Source organism: Chrysochloris asiatica, unplaced genomic scaffold (genome assembly GCF_000296735.1).
Source record: "Chrysochloris asiatica unplaced genomic scaffold, ChrAsi1.0 scaffold00036, whole genome shotgun sequence".
Classification (NCBI taxonomy): Eukaryota; Metazoa; Chordata; class Mammalia; order Afrosoricida; family Chrysochloridae; genus Chrysochloris; species Chrysochloris asiatica.
In genome coordinates, this window is record NW_006408554.1 from 11038293 (window position 1) to 11057812 (window position 19520).

Below are 19520 nucleotides of genomic sequence, written 5' to 3' on the forward strand. Positions count from 1 at the left end.
ATTATCTACTCACCACGAGTTGAAAGCTTGTCCATTTTGCTTATCACTGTATTTGCATCTAATGTCTGGCATGTCCTAGAAGTTCAATAAATATTTGTTGATTTTTTTTTAAATGAATGAGATTTCGTTTATAATTTTCCAGAGCTTTCTTTCCCTTTTTGAAGTACTGCTTCTGATCATCTAGATACTTTCCTTCCACTTAAAACTTCAAGAAGATGTGAGTTGAGGAAAATAAAAGCTATAAATTCAAGTTAATTAATTTTGCAGTAGTTCTGTGAGTCTGATAAGAGAATTTGTTGGCAAAGATAAAAGGCTTTGATTACTCAATCTTTGATGATTTTTATGGATGCCAGTGTTGGAGAATTCTAGCAGCCTTAATACATATGTTGTTGCTGTTAGGTGCCATCGAGCTAGAACCGACTCATAGAGACCCTATGGCACAGCAGAATGAAACACTGCCCAGTCCTGGGCCAACCTCACACTTGTTGCCACGCTTGAGTGCATTGATGCTGCCACTTTGCCTAACGCATATAATGGAATTTAACTTCGCTAAATGTTTCGAGCTCTGGCAGTGTAGTGGTTATGAAACAGGCTGCAAACCGCAAGGTCAGCAGTTCAAAACTACCAGCTGTTCCGCAAGAGAAAGATGAGACGTTCTGCTCCCGTAAAGATTTACAGCCTTGAAAATCCTGTACAGGGTCGCTATGAGTCAGAACTGACTCCACGGCACATAACAACAACAAATGTTTCGATGTTTTCCATGTCTATTGTTAAGAACAGAACAAGCTCAGGCGATATGCCATTTTAGCTTCATTTTAAAGATTGTTGTTAAGTGCCACCCAGGCTGATTCCGACTCATAGCAACCCTGTATAGTATTTTTGAGGCTGTGAATCTGTACCGGCTCAGAGAGCCTCATCTGTCTCCTGTGGAGCATCTGGTGAGCCCGAACTGCTGACCTGTGGTTCGCAGTCCAGGGCTTATCCTACAGAGCCTTTGTGCTCCCTCATTTTTAGGATTGTTGCAGTTCAAACTGACTTTGGGTCAAGTGCTTATCCTACAATACCACAGGATAATAAAGCACAAATTACCAGGGAACCTCTTTAATCTTTAATATAGGACAGAAAAATGTTTGTCTCAGGTGGCTGATGTACAACCCTATCTGAAAAGAGTGCTAGGGGATAGAGAAGGAGGGACAGAATTATAGTTTCCAAAGCTATTTATAATTATCATTCTTTTGATCTTTTATTCTAGGTTTATTTTTCTTTTTTGTTATTTTGGTTTCAAATATTGAATTTTTTGACAAATATTGTTTTAAACATTTGATTGATTTTTCTGTCTCATTTTCCAGCTTGTATACACTATGTCTCATTACAAGTTCCCCCTCCACCCTGGAGGGAGGATACAAGACCTCCTTTATTCAATACCAAAATTGGTATTACTTTATAAATAACAGGGAAACTGTGTTTTCTGGGCATTTCCTAAGCTTCCTTTGTTCTTCTAAGGAATCTCTGCTTCAGCAATACTGACAGAGACTATTTCTGGTTATATATGATCCTCAGGAGCCCTGGTAGTGTAGTGGGTTATGCACTGGGCTGCTAACCTCAAGGTCAGCAGTTCAAATCCACTAGCCACTCTGCAGGAGACATATGAGGCTTTCTGCTCCTGTGAAGATTTACAGCCTTGGAAACCCTATACAGGAGCATTATGAATCAGCACCAACTTGATGACATGCAGCAGTATGATTCTTAGCCCCAGGATGGCCTTTTCAATATTCTCTGAGCACGCTCTAAGCACTCAGTCCACAGGGACTTGGAAGTTGCAAATGAAACCAATTATGAGCAGATGTTTTCATCTTCACTGAAAGCGTGTTTTAAATATACCAATGGAAAAACAAGAGAACTGCTTTTCACCTAGGAGCCCAGTGTTTCAGGGAGCAAATATTCTGAGCAAACATTAGAACAAAGGATTTGGCAAAAGATTGTTTTCCAAATTATGACTTTATTTACATGATAGCCTTACAGAGGTATGAAAACTAAACTGCATAGTTATATCTGTGATTATCATTTACCATTATCAAAAGTAATAAAATTATTTCATTGAGGACTGTACAGGTTATGTGTAAACAAACGAAACCTGCTGCCATCAAGTCAATTCTGACTCATACCAGCCATGTGTTGGGTTTCTGAGGCTGTAAATCTTTACATGAGCACAAAGGAGTGGTTAATGGGTTTCACAGTTATGTATAATCCTCCTAAACATTGGGAGTAGAACCAAAAGCTGTTGGATGTTAGGGCTGCTGGAACTGAAGACAACACATTTATACTATATCCACTTTTTGTAAGTGCTTAAAGAAAAACATTGTTTTTTTTTAAGTACTATTGTTTAAATTTAGCACTTAAGGAAAGGTAGTAAGTGGGGAGGGAATGATTGGATGTGAAGGAGCTTATAGGATAACTAAGAGAAGGGAGTCAAACGGGATAGTCAAGAAAGAAGGGAGAAGGCAGAGAGGGGGTGGGGCAAGTGATGACACTACACAGAATCAGATCCAACAACTCTAAGACACCATGTGCCAGTCACGGAGCTAAGCACTTTTCCGTTGGATGTCTCATGTTAACAACCCTTTAAGGTGATTACTGTCATCACTATTTTATAGATGAAGACTACAGACAGAGGTCAAGTAACTTGTCCCAGATCAGACTGTGGGATGAGAACACACGTCTGAATGGTGCTGAACTCTCCAGAACCCATAGGAGACCCACCTTTTACCTCTGGCTCATTTGCTCTGCTCATCTCCATGATGGAGAAGATTATGGCCTAGAATACTGAAAATTGGAGCCTAGACACAGAACATGAAAATAGTCTTGTTACTTTATTCATTCTGTCAGGGTCCACAAGATCATGCCCAGGTTTAATGATTAGTTTCAAGGACTCAGCATATAGTTGTACTCATACTATAGCTTATTACAGCAATGGAGAACAAAGCCAAATCAGAAACCTGGGGAAACCAGACTCAGGCTTCTAACAGTCCTCTCTCTAGTAGAATCACATAGATTTGTAAAATTTCCTAACAACATGTATGAAATTCTACTGTGGAAGTTCATTAAAGACTGGGTTCCTGAGGTTTTTGTATTGGCGGTTGGAAGATAGGCACCTTCTGCCTGTTGTTGTTGCCCCCAAGTCGACAACCTTACATACAGCAGAACTAAGTATTGCTCTGCAGGCCATGTGCCATCTTCATGATCTTTTATATGTTTGAGCCTATTGTCACCACTATGTCAGTCCATCTCATTGACAGTCCCTTTCATTCCTCTACTTTACCAAGGAGCCCTGATGTGGCGCTGCAGGATAATGCTCAGGACCTCAAGGTGGGTTTGAACCACAGGATCGGTGGTTCAAACTCACCAGCCACTCCTTGGGAACCCTATATAGGGTCACTATGAGTTGGAACTGACTCTGGCACTTAGCAACAATAATATCAAAACACTTTACCAAATGGATCTTTCCTGATGACATGTCCAAAGTAATAAAATCAAAGTCTCTGCATCCTTACTTTGAAGGACCACTCTGGTTGTATTTCCTCTACAGATGATTTGTTTAGTTGTCTAGCAGTCCATAGCTTATTCAATACTTTTTGCCAACACTGCAATCAATTAAAGCATCAATTCTTCTGTTTTCTTTTATCACTGCCCAACTTTTGCATCATATGAGGTGATTGAAAAGACCATGGCTTGAGTCAGGAGCACCTTAGTCAACAAAGTGACATGTTTTCTGTTTAGAATTTTAATGAAGTCCCTTGTTGCAGATTTGCTCAATGAAATATGTCATTTCCCTTTTGACTGCTGTTTCTTTGGATGTCAACTGTTGATCCAAATAGAATGAAATCCTTGAAAATTTCAACTTTCCTCACAAATGTTTATTAGGCCAATTGTGAGGATTTTTATTTCTTCATGATCAGGTGCAATTCTTAGTCTTTGACCTTCATCAGTAAAGGCTTTGAGTTTTCTCTGTGCTTGACAATCAAGACTGTGTTATCTGCGTATCTCACAGGTTGGTTGTCTTCTTCATAAAGTCCAACTTCTTGAATTATAGGACATACTAAAATTATAGACTCCCAGAAGGGAAACATGTATCCAATACAAACCATCTTGTTCATACAGTTTAGGCATAGTGAGCCAGTCTTATCAGTTAGGGTGGTAGGAACCCCCCTGAGTTCCAAGTTCCCAGAGTTCAGCCAATGGCCACCTGGCAAGCAAACCTTTCCAATGGTAGCAGTTTCACACCTAAATTAACTCTTTTCTGCACATTCCTTGATTTCCTGTGACAAAAGGCATACTTTTATTGGTTTGACACTTGAGGCATTAAGCTTAGAAAAATTTTATCTAAAAGCATCTTATTCACTTGATGTCATTTTAAATTCAAATCACTTCAGAAAATGGTCCACTTGCACTACTGAAAGCAGCAATTGTGGCCAGAGAAAGTAGTCTGCCATAAAGTAAGCATATGACTGCAATCTTATGTCTTGTGGAGTTAATGGCATAGAATTGGGGCTGTAGCAAAGAGCATTTCTACACACCCTTGCACTATCTCCAAGAAGGATTTTCCATTTCTTTCCTGAAAATATACTACATTAGGCTGAATTCTAAAACGATCTCCAATATTCCTGTCCCATGATGCAAAAATCTGTAGAATCCCTTAGCTGAGAGAGGACAGAATTGATTATGTCGGTACCACACTGGTTCTGTTCAACTATATAGCCAAGGGAGATTATCTCAGGGTGGGTCTGACCTAATCAGAAGATCCCTTTAAAAGAAAAGTGTATTCTCTGATTGCTTAAAGAGGAAGAAATCAGAGGTGTGCTGCCATTGGCCTAGAAGGAAATGGTTATGTTGTGAATTGCCTACAGGGAATGGATTATTCAGGTTTTATAAACGGCAAGGACTGCAGGAGAGACTGAAAGCAGCATTCTAACTTATAGGAAGTAAGGCACTGGAGACCTCAGGAGGCCAAGGAACTTAATTCTGCCAAACCACATGAGTATGGAGAAAGACGGTGAGATCCAGATGAGAATACAGTCCCGCTCACACCTTGGTTTTAGAACTCATTGGACCCTGAGCAGAGAATCCAGCCAACTGTACCTCAAGCTGTGACTTTCAGAGCTATGAGATGAAAAAATGGATATTGTTTTAAGCTGCTAAGTTTGTGGTAAATTTTTCATAGCAATAGATAGCCAACAGACACAAGTAACCCTCTTACATCTTCACTTTTTGTTTTTTATGTCTCTTGGCTTAATAGCATATCAGGATGCTTTAAGTTCATTTTCCTGATTTCATCAGCTGTAACCAAGCATCTTTGAAAGAGTAAAAAAGTGACTTGCCTACATGCTTAGGCTATAAATTCACAATGTCTCATCTGAAACATGAATAAATGAAAAATATATGTGCAAATGCCAAATGGAAACTAAGAACGTACCATCAAAACCTAGATAATTAGATGTGGAACTGCTGTTATAAAGCTGGTTGCTTTCCTAATTAAATTTTATGGTTTCACTGAAGAATTAAAACAAGAAAGTTAAACAGAAAACCATGCCTCCAGAGAACTGGATTGAGAATGCACCAACCAATTAAATTGTTAATTAAGAGTATAACCATGATTTAAATAAAGTTATGATGAAAAGAGGACAGTCTGCAGGTGAATAAAATTGGGCGTCCAAACATCAAGTGCAGCCTACATTTCTTCACAAATTCTTTGTGCTCTGACCACAGAGTCTCTATTATAAAATTGACACTCTGTTTAGGTCGTACAAATAATTAACACACTAGACTGCTAACCAAAAGGTTGGAAATTCAAGTCTACCCAGAGGTGTGTCAGAAAAAAGGTCTGGTGATTATTTCCAAAGACCCAGACACTGAAAATCTTATGGAGCACAGTCCTCCTCTGACAGGATGGAGTTGCCAAAAGTCAGAGAAAACTCAATGGCAACTGGTTTTCTCTTTCTCGTTTTCTCATCAGAGATCTATAAAGTAGAAAACTGTTTTGCATCAAAGAGTTTGTCATTTTTCAAACAGGAACTCAGTCTCAAAAATATTAGTTGATTTAGTCAGGTGTTGCTGAGTGACTTGCTAAAATTCATAAAATCCCATGGGACAACTGCACTTCCTACCAAGGTTTCATCCCTTCTCCTTTGCTTTGTATGTGGAATACTTTGCTCATCATAACCCCCTCACACTTCCTCTTCAGCACTGGGCTGAAAAATGCTGGAGGCCTTCTTCTCTACTTTTTGGAGTAGTTGGAGGCTTTCTTCTCTACTCCTCCTTTGTGCCCTCCTAAGGCATATGCCTGTACCCACAGGAGCTTGGAACACCAAAGGTGCCTGAGAGCTTACAAGTGTAGACACACAACTGGATAGTTTAATGCATTGGGACACTTGCAAGGAAGAAGATGGGTAACATAAGCCATGCTGTAGGAGTTATTAGCTACCCTTTTTAAAGGATCTCTTAATCATAGTGGTGGGAGGCAGGTCCTAATGGTCCCTATACACACCTTCTTGCAGGTATTTCATCAAACACTAAATCTGGATAACTGCTTAAAGAGGATTTTGCAGATGGAAACAAATTCTAGATCAGTTGACCTCCAGATGGGGAGGTTATCTGGGTGGGCCTGATGTAATTAGGTAAGCCCTTTCAAAGCAGAGAGCATTCTCCAGTTGGTCACAAAGACAGACTTCTACTGTCCTGTAAATAACGATGTTGAAAACTGCCACATCACAATAACTGCAGGCTGCCACTCTAATTATTTAGAGTTGTCCCCAACCTATTAGAAGGAAAATGGAGACATCCGTCCAACAACAACAAAGAAAGGAATTCTACCAACTACCAATAAAATTGTAAGAGTCCAAGATGAAAACTGCAGTCCAACAACCACCTCGATTTCAACCCAGGAACACTCTGGGCAGAAAATCCAGCCACCTTGTGAGATAATGTTATAGATTTAATTGTGTTCCCCCAAAACATGTGTACTGCTTTTCTGTGGTTTGGAAGTTATGTAATGATGTAATAAGGCAGTTATGTGTCGGTCTCCCATGATGTGATAAACCAGCAAGAGGAGTAAGGGTAGGATGCATCACCCTTGCTTTGCTACATCCTGATCTGCTGTTAGAGTGTCCTTGATCTGCTGTTCCTGACGTGTGGCCTGCAACACCTTTTATCTTATGAGAGATCAAAGAAAAGAGAAGGGAGCAGTGAGAAAGGAACCTGTTAGCACCAAGAAAGAAGAATTGGGTAGGATTGCATCCTCTGGACCTGCAATCCCTGCTCTGTGAAGCTCCTAGATCCACGGGAAGTTTACTGCCAAGACACATGGAGCTCTCCAAGGAATACTGGACCTACAGATGCTGAAAAGAGACAAGGACACTTCCCCAAATGCGAAAGAAAGAGAAAAATTCCCCTAGAGCTGGTGTTGTGAAGTTAGAGTTCTAGCCTTCTAGCTTTGAGAGAATGAAGTTCTGCTACTTAAACCCATGCACATGTGGTATTTCTGTTATAGCGGTACTGTAGGATAAACACTGAAGTGCTAACCACAAGGTCCACAGTTCAAACCCACCAGGGTCACTACGAATCCTGGTGTGGCACTGTGGGTGAATGTGCTGGACTGTAAGGTTGGTTTGAACTGCTAGGTGGGTGGTTCAAGCTTACCAGTCACTCCTCAGAAACCCTATACATGGTCACTGTGAGTTAGAACTGCCTCAATGGCACTTAACAATAATTAAGACAGCTACTAAATTGAGCTGATACATTTGTGGTTGCTGTTAGTGTCATCAAGTCAGTTCTGACTCATCATGACCCTACACAGTGTCTCCAAGGCTGTAAATCTTTGCAGAAGCAGAAAGCCTGATCTTTCTCTCATGGAGCTGTTGTTGTTAAGTGCCTCTGAGTCAGTTCTGACCCATAGCAACCCTGTAGGGGGTTTCTGAGGAGTGGTTGGTGGGTGGGTTTAAACTGCCAACCTGGTGGTTAACAGTCCAGTGCTTATCCTGCAGTGCCACGCCAGTGCTTATCCTGCAGTGGAGTAGTAATTAGTAATAAAAACCACAAAGGCCACAAATCCAGTTTGTTGATATGTTTAGGGGAGAAAATTGCTTTTCTATTTATATGTTATAGGCTTTGTAAGGTAGTAAAACATTTCTTTGACTTTTTCTGCCATGATTTTTCAAAGATGGAAAAAAAATTTGTATAATTCAGACAGCTTTCCAAATGCAGTTATGGATTAAATTTCACGAACAAAATTCTCAGACATGGCATGTATTTTCCTCCTTCTATGTAGCTGTGATACCTTAATTTACTTGATATAGCTTTTTTATTCAACATCTTATTAATTCGATTGGGTGGGAGTCCTGGTGTGGTGCTGTGGGTTAATGTGCCAGACTGCAAAGCCCTTTGAACTGCAAGGTCGGTGGTTCAAGCTCACCAGCTGCTCCTTGGAAACCCTAGACAGGGTCGCTGTGGGTCAGAATCGACTCGACAGCACTTGACAACAACAACAAGTGATTGGGTAAGACCATGCAAATAAGGTGTACAGGACTCTTAAAAGGCTAGGATTGGTTAGTTTTGCCATCAACTAGGTTTAAAAGGAGCCATCTCAGAATGAGGAACAAATGATTCCAGGATCATCCAGGAAGAACATGAGTGGAGTACGAGATCCCTACCTAGAAAAGCAATGGCAGCAGAAGTGATGGCAGAGGCGGTGGCAGGGACAGACAGCAGTTTTAGATTCTAGGCCCATGGACTGAGTAAAGCTGATGAACAGGAGACTGGCTTGCAGAATGTGCCCTTTAGGAATTTGCAGACTGGATAAAAGAGCTTTGTAACCCTTGCTGGAGCAGGGCAAAGGTCAAGGGTCTCATGACTGAGACACAAAGACAAGAGTGAAGCATGCCTGCAGTATGGCAGACAAGAGGCATTCCAGACTGGAGAACTACTGTGTCCTGAGTTTTTCTGATCCTGAATTGTACACTGTTCACTGTCCTAATGAATTCTATAATCATGAGTATTGTTATGAGTTCTGTGTGGCCATTTCAATGGCTTATCAAACCCAGATGTGAAGCAGAGAGTACTATGTGAGGGGAAGTTGGTGTCAGAATAGGATAAGGAAGGTTATTGGGTGGAGGCATGTCTGAACTCCACTTCACAAGAATCAGCCTTGGACTGAATTTTATTCTCTGTCCCCCTTATGAAGCCAGGGACAGTCAGACCTGGCTCCCAAATGGTTTCTGTAGTAGCTTAGTTAGGAATATACTGGAAACAGTCTTATAAAAGACTCCCACACACATACACATTACTATGCTTGCTACTGTTGTTACATACTATCGAGTTGGTTCCGACTCATAGTGACCCTGCCCCAGTCTAAAAGAAAACAAAATGTGGTACCAACCATGCCTCCCTCAGCACTGTGTGCTCCTTATATGGGCTAAAGAATCCATTGCAGTGGCCACACAGAACTCGCACCATACTCACAGCTATGGGGTTTACTAGGGAAGGTAACAGGTTACAACGAAGGGTCAGAAAATGCTCAGGACACTATTCTTTAACTCAGGACAGCTTCTCCTCAGCTGTGCCCATAGGCAAACCCCTCTGTGGTCCTCTGCCTCTTGCCCTGGCCTCTACCCTGCTCTAGCAATGTTGCAAAGTTCTTTTGTTATTGTTGTTAAATGATGTCCAGTTGGTTCCTACTCATAGTGACCGACCTTGTATGCTGATAAATGCTCACAAGGCACACTCCACCCCATCATAAGCCCCACCCTAAAAGCATTTTGTGGGTCAGAAAGCCTTTTGTTGTTATTGTTGTTAGGTGCCATCGAGTTGGTACTGACTCATAGTGATCCTATGCACAACAGAACGAAACACTGCTCGGTCCTGGGCCAACCTCACTATTGTTGCCACTCTTGAGTTACCACCATTGATGCTGCTACTTTGACAATCCATCTCCGTGTGTATGGGGGGAGGGGGAAGGACGTTTTCCTCTTTTCTCTGACCCTCCACCTTACCAAACATCATATCCTTCTCCAGCGACTGGTCCCTCCTGACAATATGTCCGAAGTATGAGAGACGAAGTTTGGCCATCTTGGCCTCCAAGGAGCACTCTGGCTGTACTTCTTCCAACACAGATCTATTGGTTCTTTTGACAACCCATGGTACTTTCAATATTATCCTCCAACATCATAACTCAAAAGCATCAATTCTTCTACAGTCTTCCTTATTCACTGTGCAGCTTTCACATGCATATGAGGTTACTGAAAATACAATGGCTTGGGTCAGGTGTACCTTAGTCTTCAAGCTGACATCTTTGCTCTTCAACACTTTAAAAAGGTCTTGTGCAGCAGATTTGCCTAATGCAATACGTCATTTGATTTCTTGACTGCTGCCTCCATGAGTGTTGATAGTTAATCCAAGAATAATGAAGTCCTTGACAACTTCAATCTTTTCTCCATTGATCAGAATGTTGTTTATGGGTCCAGTGGTAAGGATTTTTTTGCTTTCTTTACATTGCGATGCAATCCATACCAAAAGCTGTGTTTCTTTGCTACTCATCAGTAAGTATTTTAAGTCCTCTTCACTTTCAGCAAGCAAAGTTGTATCATCTGCATATCGCAGGTTGTTAATGAGTCTTCCTCCAATCTTGATGCCACGTTTTTCTTCATAGAACCCAGCTTCTCAGATTATTTGCTCAGCAAACAGGTTGAATAAGTATGGTGAAAGAATACAACCTTGTCACACACCTTTCTTAATTTGAAACCATTCAGTGTCCCCATGTTCTGTTCCAACAACTGCCTCTTGGTCCATGTACAGATTCTTCATGAGCACAATTAAGTTTTCCGGAATACTCATGCTTCACAATGTTGTTCATAGCTTCTCATGATCCACACAATCAAAAGCCTCTGCATAGCCAATAAAGCACAGGTAAATATCTTTCTGATATTCTCTGCTTTCAGTCAAAGTCTATCAGACATCAACAAAGATATCCCTCATACCATGGCCTCTTCTGAATCCAGCTTGAATCTCTGGAAGTTCTCTGTCAATGTATGCTTGCAGTTGTTTCTGTATTACCTTTAATAAAACTTTACTTGTGTGGGACAGCAAAGACATTGTCCTATGAGTTCCACATTTCATTGGGTCACCTCTCTTTGGAATGGGCACAAATACGAATTTCTTCCAATCAGTTGGTCAGACAGTTGTCTTCCAAATTTCTTGGCAGAGATGAATGAGTGCCTCCAGTTTCCCCCAATTAAGTGCCTGGAGGCACTGAATCCTATAGCAAGCCTCCTGAGCACACTCAGCTTTACTTGCTGTGTGAGCTGGGAAGCCCACCATTGTGCCTTTTGCCCTGATTGTTAGTTCTGCTGCTGCTCCTCTGCCACACCTCCATCATCACAGTTTTCTGTCTTCAGGTCAAGGGAGTTCAAGGTGCAGGGACCTTGGAGTCCAAAGAACATGTTCTCCGGCTCTTCTTCTGTGAAGGTAGTCAAATTTTCCTTTCCTGCTTCTAAGATGGTTCATTTAATACCCAAGTTAGAGTTTCAGGTTTTCACAATTAACCCTATTAAGTCAGTCACAACTGAATGATATAATCCATCAACATCTTCCCCTACCATCTCTTACCCAGACTCATCAGGAAAGTCTTTTGGATGGGAATTTAAAAATTCTGGTGTGGCACTGTTATCATAAGCTCTTGACTGCAAAGTCAGTTTGAATAGACAAGGGTGGCAGTGCAAACTCACCAGCTGTTCTTCTGAAACCCTATACAGTGTTACTATGAGTTGGAACAAACTCAACAGTGCTTAATAATACAATGTGGCTAATGATACCATACCACAGTTATGGGGTTTCTTAAATAAAAATTATTTTATGGGGTTTGTGGTGCTACATGATAATCAAGTGGACTGCAAGGATGGTTTGAACCGCAAGGTCAGTGGTTCAGACTCACGAGCCACTCCTCAGAATCCCTCTGCAGGGTTACTATGAGTCAAACCGACTCAACAGCACTTAACAACAACATAACTTAAATAATTCACTGCACTGCACCAGTAATCCTTTATTTAATTTATTCAATAAAGTTGACAAATCACCTTGGGCTAAGCCCATTGTGTTTTAAGTTGATCGTGCTTCATTTTCACTTGTAAGATTTTCCCCACTTTAATACCTAAACATCCTATTTTCAAGACTAGTTTTTAAACTTTAAAAGTACTTGCTCTTATCCAATGGTAGGACTCCACTCCTAAATCACTAATAACCAGACATTTTGTGAGGTTGGGTCTAGTGCAGTCTTTTATAGAAGATGCTCTATTCACCTTTGCTGAATCAAACAGATTTGAATTAAATTACTTCAAATTGGATATAATTGAAACAAGTACAGGGAGACTATTATGACTGTGTGATGAAATTATTAAAATATCCCACATTCTTTCAATTAAATATTTGTTCAGGAGCATGTGTTAAATTTAAATCTTTCCTCTATAATCTGCTTCCCCACCCCCATTATTTATCTTGTTACCCAAGCCAGAAATTTAGAATTTTTCCTTAATTCCTATTTTTCTCTCTCCCTGTATCAATTAAGTGTAATAAGTTACAGGAAAACCTAGCGACACCAAACAAAAAATATTTATTTAGCTCATGACTCTTTGGGTCAACTGGTAGTTCTTCTGGCTTGGGCTGGCCCATTGTCCTCAACTAGACTCATTTATACATTTGCTATTTGCTGTCCGGTCAGCTGGGGCTTTGGTGATGTAGATTACTTCATTTGTATGTCTAGTCATTGGCAGACTATTGGTTGGGATGACAGGACAACCGGATAATATGTATCTAGTCATCTAGCTGGCTAACCCAGGCTTGTTTACTTGGGGCCACAGGGCCTCAAGGGCAGTAGAGTGCAAACAAACAAAGCTCTATGTAGCCCAAACTTAAAACTCAGGTGATATCACTTCTGCCCCATTTTATTATCCCAAAGAAGTCACTAGGCCAGTCCAGATTTGAAGGATAGAAAAACATATTCCAGCCTTTGATGGGAGGATTGCAAAGCATAAACACAGACAGGAAATCATTTGTGGCCACTTTTGACACCTACCTCAATTCCCTTTTAAACACACACAGTCTGTTTCACTCCAATATGTCATCAAATCCAAGATGGAAGATGACAGCTACCTAACTTCTCCTTTGTGGTGTCACTCCCTCTGCAAAGAGCTCTGGTAGCATGTGAGTCAGACTGTTAGCCTCAAGGTCAGCAGTTCAAAGCTACCAGCTGTTCCACCAGAGAAAGGGGAGGCTTTCTACTCCCATATACATTTACAGCCTCGGAAACCCTATACAGGGTCACTATGAGTCAGAACCGACTCCACTGCGTACCACCACCGTCACCTTAGGAAAACCTCTGGTTTTCTTTAGCCTGAATTGTGCTAGTCTCCCAAATGGCCTTTCTGTATTCATCATAGATGACTCTTGTTCTCCATATTGTAGACAAGGTGATCTTTCTGAAATAACAAAATGATTGTGTTGTATCTTTACTTGAAATGAGGCAAGAGCACCCCAGAGACAGGGCACTAATTCCCAAACCAGCTTGCATGTTGTTGTTGTTAAGTACCATCGAGTTGGTCCTGAACCATAGCTACCCCATATAGGACTTCCAAGGAGCAATTGGTGAGCTTGAACCACTGATCTCCATAAGGTTTTCTAGGCTGAAATCTTTACAGGGTCAGATTTTTAGGTCTTCCTAATGTGAAGCAGATAGATGAGTTTAGCAGCCAAGCACAAGATGATTCCATATGTAATGTATGTATCCAGGGGAGTAAACCATAAGTGTCTGATATAGAGTTCAAATTTTTTGACAGGATGCCTTTAAGATCACAGCCTGCCTGCCTCCAAACATTATTTCTCAGCACCATCACTGACTATGTACTCAGCACCTAGACATATTGAACTAATTATAATTTCTCACCTAGTGCCTTTCTTAAGATGTTCCTTTTGTCTGAAATGCTCTTCTCTTCTTTGTTCACCTGGTGAACATCACTCATCTTTCAAACATTAGGTTCTCCTTGTGTTGTTGGACCCTCATTGAATTTTAGAGACAATAATATTCTACTAACTATATCACTTGTAATATCTTTTTCCTCCATCACTCTTCCCCAATAGACAGAGTTTCTTACAGATGTGAAATTGAGTGGATTTCTAAATTGATATGATGGATTGAGAGGTATTGATGGAAGAGAAAGAAATGGTTCTTCAGTAGGTACTAAAAGTCACTGCCAAGCCATTACTCCAGAATCATAGCCCAGGTGAAGCTTAGAAAAGTCCATTATTTCTTCTTTATCCACTCTTCAGGTTTCACAGTTTTTTTCTTTTGTTTTCAGGTCACACTTTGTATCACTATTCTCATGATTTCACCTGAAAAAATAATGAGGACTGAAGACGATGATTTGTGCTTTGTTAAATGCAAACCTCTTACCATTCTCACATTAACAGGTGATAAAGGACACAGAAATACAAGAAATTCCCTTTTCAAGGGAAGAATAGAGCTTCTTGATGACTTGGAATCTTCTTATCAAGCAAACAGACTGTATGTTGTTGCCCTTTCTAGAACCCATAAACTTATTTGGCCTCAGCCTCTTTGAAACTATCTATCCCTATATTGTTGTTGTTAAGCATCATCGAGTCAGTTCTGACCCATAGAAAGCCTGCATGTTGTTGTTGTTGTTAAGTGCCTTCGAGTCGGTTCCGACCCATAGCGACCCTGTACAGGGTTTCCGAGGGTGTAAATCTTTACGGGAGTAGAAAGCCTCATCTTTCTCCCGCGGAGCGGCTGGTAGTTTCGAACCACTGACCTTAAGGTTCGCAGCCCGATTCATAACCACTACGCTACCAGAGCTCCAGAAAGCCTGCATAGGGTTTCCAAAAAGCAGCTGGCGAGCTTGAAGCACCAATCTTGTGGTTCAAACCAACTTTGCAGACCAGCGCATTAACCCACAGAGCCACACCAGGGCTCCTATCCCTATATTTTGTTGTTAAGTGCCATCGAGTCAATTCCGACCCATAGCAACCCTGTATAGGATTTCCAAGGAGCAGTTGGTGAGCTTGAACCACTGACCTTGCAGTTCAAACGGTTTTGCAGTCTGGCGCATTAACCCAAAGCGCCACACCAGGACTCCATATATAGTCTACCCTTAATTGTTTTTTGAGGCCATTACTGGTGAGAAAGACGAAACCTGGACCACAATATTTTTCAGAGAAGTTGTCAATTGCCCTAGTGGCTGATACTGCTACCACAGCCATACCATGGTTCCGAATGTCAGGACACAAGCATGTAACTGATATATTAAAGACCGAAACAGGTTGACTATCAGCATTCAAAGGTATTTGTAAAATATTTACCATGTGAAGTCTTGTACAATAAAAATGTGAAAAGCAGCATGGCAGGATTACTAAAAGTGTGACACCTAGCAACACACTTTTTGGGTTCATATCCAGAGCATTGGTAGTATAGTAGTTATGAGTTGGGCTGCTAACTTCAAAGTCAACAGTTCAAAACTACCAGCTATTCAACGGGAGAAAGATGAGGCTTTCTGTAAGGATTTACAGCCTTGAAAACCCTATACAGGATCACTGTGAGTCAGAACCGACTCCATGAAAAACTACGATCATGCACTAGTTGTATGAATGACAGCAAATTGCTTAACTCCACTATTCCTCCATTGCTTAATCTGTAAGGTTCTGAAATCCAAGAATAGCTCATCATATCCACTGTTGTGCTAAAACGTACCTCGAACATATTTCTCTCTATGCATTGGGTCTCCGTCACCACGCTGAGAACCACTGACAAGAATGTTTGCCATTCTTTGAGCTGGATCTATGTCTAAATCATTTTTGTTTTCCCGGTGCCTGGCAATAGAAGACTCTCATCAAATATTTCTTGAATGAATAAACAAATGTAGTTCATTCATCCATCTCCTTGCCTAAAATCATAATACAAACAACCCAAACTTGAATTCTCATCAAGAATAAATATACAACTGAGTATGTTTTCAGCGAGATTTAAAAAACTGAAAATGTAGGTAAGAATAATTATTACACGATGATGGGTTAAGGGAATAGAAAACAGGGAAGGGCTTGAGGTAGGGGAAATTATCTGTATCTTTAATAGAAACTTTATGGGAAAAGGCGGGTTTCTATTATTGCTTGATCATAATAAATTTCCTAAGAGAGAGAATCGGGTCTGAGATTTGCATTCTTCCAATAGCATCTCATGTAACCGAAATTTTTGCCTTCAAGTGTTGACTAAGTAAAACAATGTTGGTTATCATAAATACTCATATATGAAAATCAGACCTCAGGTGTTCTGTATATAAGTCAATGGGTACCATACTGGTTACGAATAGGGTTGCTAACCTCAGGGTCAGCAGTTCAAAACTACTAGCTGGCCCAACAGAGAAAGATGAGGCTTTCTGCTCCTGTAAAGATTTACAGCTTTGGAAACCCTGTATAGGGTCACTGTGAGTTCAAACTGACTCCACAGCACATAAACACCATAATCAAAAATATCTGTCACTCTTTAATGTTCTGACATACTTGATTAACCCATTCATTTCGTACAACCTAAAAATATTCATGAGGGAGGCATATGTGGCAATTCTTCATGTTCTTAAAACAATCCAGAACAATTTTTACATAATCATCAGACAAAACCACAAAGATTTTGCTCGATTAAAGAGGCTTCCTGTTTTCTATCATTTTGTTTTGTTAGCTGTATAAATTTGGAGTGACTTAAATTCCCATCGTCCTACAAATTATTTCTTAAATGTTTTCTTGATCATTGCATTTGCTTTGAGGCTCTCTGACCATCCATGTTTCTCTTATTTAATATTTCAGTCATATTTTGAAAACAAATTGTGATCTACACTAAGAATCACCATTATGTAGTTGAAAAAGAAGAAAGTACAGGGAAATGAAGTATAATCCAACACGGAAAAGTCAGAGAGCGAGGGCAGAGATTGGTGACCTTGGAGAGGTTGCTACTCAAGTCTTGTACACTTGATTCCTGAGAGAATACACATTGGAGCACACGTAGAAGATGCTTCAGCATTAAGGGACTGAGCTGAGCCTTTTGGTGAAATTGTGATGAACGATTACTCATACATACGAGACAAGTCTTGTGCTCTCAAAAAGGAGTGGATAGATGGGCAGAATAACAATGAGAGGGCTGCATATACTCCCCTTCCCTCCTGCATTATCCCTAAGTCACACTGTGCTTCACAGAACAGTTCCCTTCTCTCTAAAGCTCCACCATATGCAAAGCAGGACCATTCAATTATTCACCAAATTTTATTCACCATCTAGAAACAACACAAATAAGGACAGATATCTTAATATAAATATATCTTCCAGAGAGAATTATTAACTAGTAAATAGGATTTTTTTTTTTTTTTAATGTGCTATTTAATGTGCTATTCTGACTCTGAATAGGGTTTCTGAGGTCCAGCTGGTAGGTTTGAACAATTGACATTGTGGTTAGCAGTCCAGTGTTTATCCTGGTGTGGTGCTATAGGCTAAGCACCTGGACTGGACTATTAACCACAGGTCAATGGCTCAAACCTACCAACCACTCCTTGGAAATCCTATACAGGTGTCAATGAGTCATAACTGACTTAGCATCAATTAACAACAACATACAGGATTAATAAATAAAAGGCATAAGAGAGGAAATACAACTGTAGAGCACTGTTACTACCCTTTGGACTGAGGAAGAGTTCCTAAATGTTTTAGACTATGTTCTCTAGAAAACTAAAACAAGTTAAACTTCTGTATGCATGTATAACTTGTTGTTTTGTTGCATCACATCAGTTCTGACTCATAACCACTCTGTACAGGGTTTCCAAGGCTATAAATCCTTACAGGAGCAAAAAGCCTCATCTTTTTCCTTTGGACCAGCTGGTTGGCTAGGATCACTGACCATGTAGTTCACAGTCCATAACACACATATTGTTGTGTTGTTGTTGTTAAGTGCTGTTGAGTCAGTTCTGACCCATAGCGACCCAGTATAGGGTTTCCAAGGGGTAACTAGTAAGCTTGAACTGCTAACCTTGTGGTTCAAACCAACTTTGCAGTCCAGCACATTAACCCACAGTGCCATACCAGGAACCCCTACACAGAGAGAGATTTATATCAAGAAAGTGATTTACAAAGTTGTGAATCACTTCCTTGATAAAAGTTCCACATATTCTGGTCCCAAACCCATGGTGATCCATCATATTGAAGGTTTCTCCTGACTCACATAGCTGCAAGGATTAATGAACCCACGATTGGCAGGGCAGACAGCAACATGTTGGCTCATAGATTGCCAAGGCTGATAAATCCAAGATCAATAGAAAATGGCTGATAGCCATTTTCAGTCTAACAAATCCCAAGGTTAGCAGACAATATGGCAGGTCACTCACTGGCTCAAGTCCCAAGAACCGGATGTCAGATGTTGTTGACGAGTCAGATGCAGGATTCAGTGCAAGAAAAAACAAAACAAAACCAGAAAGCTTTCCCAGAAGGTTCATGTATCCTGGATGCATGACACACCTCTGAAGAAACTTCCTTTCAACTAATTAACTGCTTATAGAAGATCTCATTATGGAGATGGCTGGGTTATATCAGATCTTAGCACGGAAATAGATGGCATCATTACATAACTGCTAAACTACATCATAACTGCCAAGCCAGTGAGACTCATAGCCCAGTCAACTTGACACACAACTTAACCATCACACCAAGGAAGGAACTAAAAACTTGGTTGAGCCTCTTCCCACTCCAAGGCTGATATTCAAACCTCCTTGAAGAGGGTGCTTCACTTAGCGGTGAAAAAAATCACTGGGGTGCCAGTGAGCTTGAGCCTGTCTAGAGTAAGCTGCAGACTGGGGAGCCAGAGAAAGATGCAGTAGAATTAGGGCCTCTGGACCTTCCATGTGGTGTTAACAGCCATGCCATCTGAGGAGGAAAAGGCTACTAGAACCAGGAAAAGAAACTCCTCCTTCCATTGTCTTTTACAATGTCGCTGTAATGCCCTCTACTGAAAAAGTCTAACATTGCACCAGCTGGCAAACTAGAGATATTTACAGCTCTGGTACCGTAGTGGTTACAAATCGGGCTGTGAACCTCAAGATCAGCAGTTCAAAACTACTATTTGTTCCGCAGGAGAAAGTTGTGGCTTTCTGCTTTCTAAAGATTTACAGCCTCAGAAACCCTGCACAGGGTCACTATGAGTTGGAACTGACTCCATGGCACAAAACCACCAAATGAAGAAAAATATGGCATCAGGATTGTAGGAAGACTCACTAACAACCTGCAACATGCAGATAATACAACCTTGCTTGTTGAAGTGAACAAGACTTAAAATATTTACTGATGAAGATCAAAGAGCACAGCCTTTGGTATGGATTGCATCTCAGTGTAAAGAAAACAAAAATCCTCACCACTGGAACAATAAACAACATTCTGATCAG

The 19520-nt window shown here is 40.7% G+C and overlaps 1 protein-coding gene across 1 annotated transcript in view; it reads left to right on the forward strand.

The window, feature by feature from the left end:
• Positions 1-19520, forward strand: part of CPA6 (carboxypeptidase A6) — a 526142-nt gene that overhangs the window by 198750 nt on the left and 307872 nt on the right. The gene's annotated exons all lie outside the window — the stretch shown is intronic.